The sequence below is a fragment of the Vulpes vulpes genome, chromosome X, assembly GCF_048418805.1.
Source record: "Vulpes vulpes isolate BD-2025 chromosome X, VulVul3, whole genome shotgun sequence".
Taxonomy (NCBI): Eukaryota; Metazoa; Chordata; class Mammalia; order Carnivora; family Canidae; genus Vulpes; species Vulpes vulpes.
In genome coordinates this window covers 56,007,867-56,010,423 of record NC_132796.1, presented here as the reverse complement: position 1 = coordinate 56,010,423, position 2,557 = coordinate 56,007,867, and the positions used below count along the sequence as shown (strand labels likewise).

At 35.3% G+C, this 2,557-nt stretch overlaps 1 pseudogene; it reads left to right on the top strand.

Moving 5' to 3' along the window:
• Positions 1 to 270: 270 nt before the first annotated feature.
• LOC112909197 (nascent polypeptide-associated complex subunit alpha pseudogene) lies at positions 271 to 927 on the top strand (annotated as a pseudogene).
• Positions 928 to 2,557: the final 1,630 nt, after the last annotated feature.

Genomic DNA, 2,557 nt, shown 5'->3' with positions numbered 1-2,557 from the left:
AAGAAAACAACTTCGTTTACAATTGCCTCCAAAAGAATAAAATACCTATAAATAAGCAACCAAAAATGTGAAAGACCTGTACTCTGAAATCTATAAAACACTAATGAAACAAATTGAAGATGACACAAAAAAATGGAAAGATATTCCATGTTTATGGATTAGAAGAATTAATATTGTTAAAATATACCCAAAGCAATCTACACATTCAATGAAATCCCTATTGGCTTACTCTCTTTCTCTGCCATCTTCATTCTTCCTTCCTTGCACAAAATGTATGGTGAAGCCATAAAAACCATCCCTGCTACAGAGTAAGAGTTACCACAGCTCCAGGCTGAGACAGGGTCTGGAACAGAATATGACAGGTATAAATCAGTACCAGAGCTCAAGGAACAGGATTCCACACAGACGACCACACAACAAGCCCAGGTGGCAGCAGCAGCTGAAATTGATGAAGAACCAGTCAGAAAATCAAAACAGAGCTGGAATGAAAAGAAGGCATGGAAAGCTATGTTCAAACTCAGTCTTCAACAGGTTATGAGAGTCACTATCTAGAAATATAAGAACATCCTCTTTGTCATCACAAAACCAGATGTCTACAATAGCCCAGCTTCTGATACCTACATAGTTTTTTTTTTTTTTTTGAGAAGCCAAGATGGAGGATTTATCTCAGCAGACACAACTAGCGGCTGCTGAGAAATTCAAAGTTCAATGTGAAGCTGTCTCAAACATTCAATAAACACACAGACTCCAACTGTACAAGAGGAAAATTAAGAGGAAGAGGTTGATGAAACAGATGTAGAGGTTAAGGACATAGAATTGGTCATGTCACAAGCAAATGTGTCAAGAGCAAAGGCAGCCCAAACCCTGAAGAACAACAGTAATGGTATTGGAAATGCTATTATGGAATTAACAATGTAACCATATGAAAATGAGAACTGTCTTCTCATGTTTCAAAAGAATAACTGAAGCTTGGTTTGAAATTTTTACTATTTCTATCATTAATAAAATTATGGCTTCTTGTTGGATGAAAAAAAAAAAAAAGAAATCTCCGCCAAAATGCCAACAGCATTTTTCACAAAACTAGAACAAATATTGAAATTTGATGGAACTAAAAGACCTCAAATAGCCAAATCAATCTTGAGGAAGAAAAACAAATCTGTGGAGGTATCACAATTCTATATTTTAAGATATACTCCAAATCTGTAATAATCAAAACAGTATGATACTAGCACAAAAATAGATGCATATAACAGTGAAACAGAGCAGAAAGCCTAGAAATAAATGCACAATTATATGGTTAATCTCCAAAAAAGGAGGCAAGCATATGCAATGGGAAAAGGTAGTTTCTTTAACAAATGGTGTTGGGAAAACTGGTCATCTACATGCAAAAGAATGAAACTGGACCACTTTCTAACACTATATACAAAAATAAACTCAAAATGGATTAAAAACCTAAGTGTGAGACTTGAAAACATAAAAGTCCTGGAAGAGAACATAAGCAGTAATTTCTCTGACATCAGCAGTAGTAAAATTTTTCTTACCTCAAAGATACTGATGTAGTTAAACACTGGGACACCTGCACCCCAATGTTCATAGCATCAATGTCCACAATAACCAAACTGTGGAAGAAGCCACGATGCCCTTCAACAGATGAATGGATGAAGAAAATGTGGTATATACATACAATGGAATATTACTCAGCTATTAGAAGAGACGAATACCCACCATTTGTTTTGACATGAATGGAACTGGAGGGTATTATGCTGAGTGAGATAAGTCAATCAGAGAAGGGCAATCATTATATGGTTTCACTCATACATGGAATATAAGAAATAGTAAAAGGGATTATAAGGAAAAGGAGGGGAACTGAGTGGGAAAAATTAAGGAGGGAGAAAAACCATGAGAAACTCCTAACTCTGGGAAACAAACAAAGGGTTGTGGAAGGGGAGGTGGTTGGGGGATGGGGTAACTGGGTGATAGGCATGGAGGAGGGCACTTGATGGGATGAACACTGGGTATTATACTGGGTATTATATGTTGGCAAAAAGAATTTAAAGTAAAAAAATAAAAAAAATTCTAGATATGTCTTCTTTGACAAGGGGGACAAAAGCAAAAATAAACTACTGGGAATACATCAAAATACAAAAGTTCTGTGCAGCAAAGGAACCATAAACAAAACAAAAAGGAAACCTACCAAATGGGTGAAGATATTTTCAAATGGTATATCTAAAAAGGAATAATAAAAAGGAATTATTATAAAAATATATAAAGAACTTATACAACTCAACAAAACAATTTGATTAAAAAATGGGCAGAGTACCTGAATAGATATTTTCCCCAAGAAGATATACAGGTAACCAACAGACATGAAAAGATGTTCAAGATCACTAATCATCAGGGAAATGCAAATCAAAACCATAAGGAAATATTACTTTACAACTGTTAGGATGGCTAAAGTAAAAAGAAGAAGAAATAACAGGTGTTGGTGAGGAAGTGGAGAAAAAGGAACCCTCATATACGGTTGGTGGAAATGTCCATTGATACAATGACTGTGGGG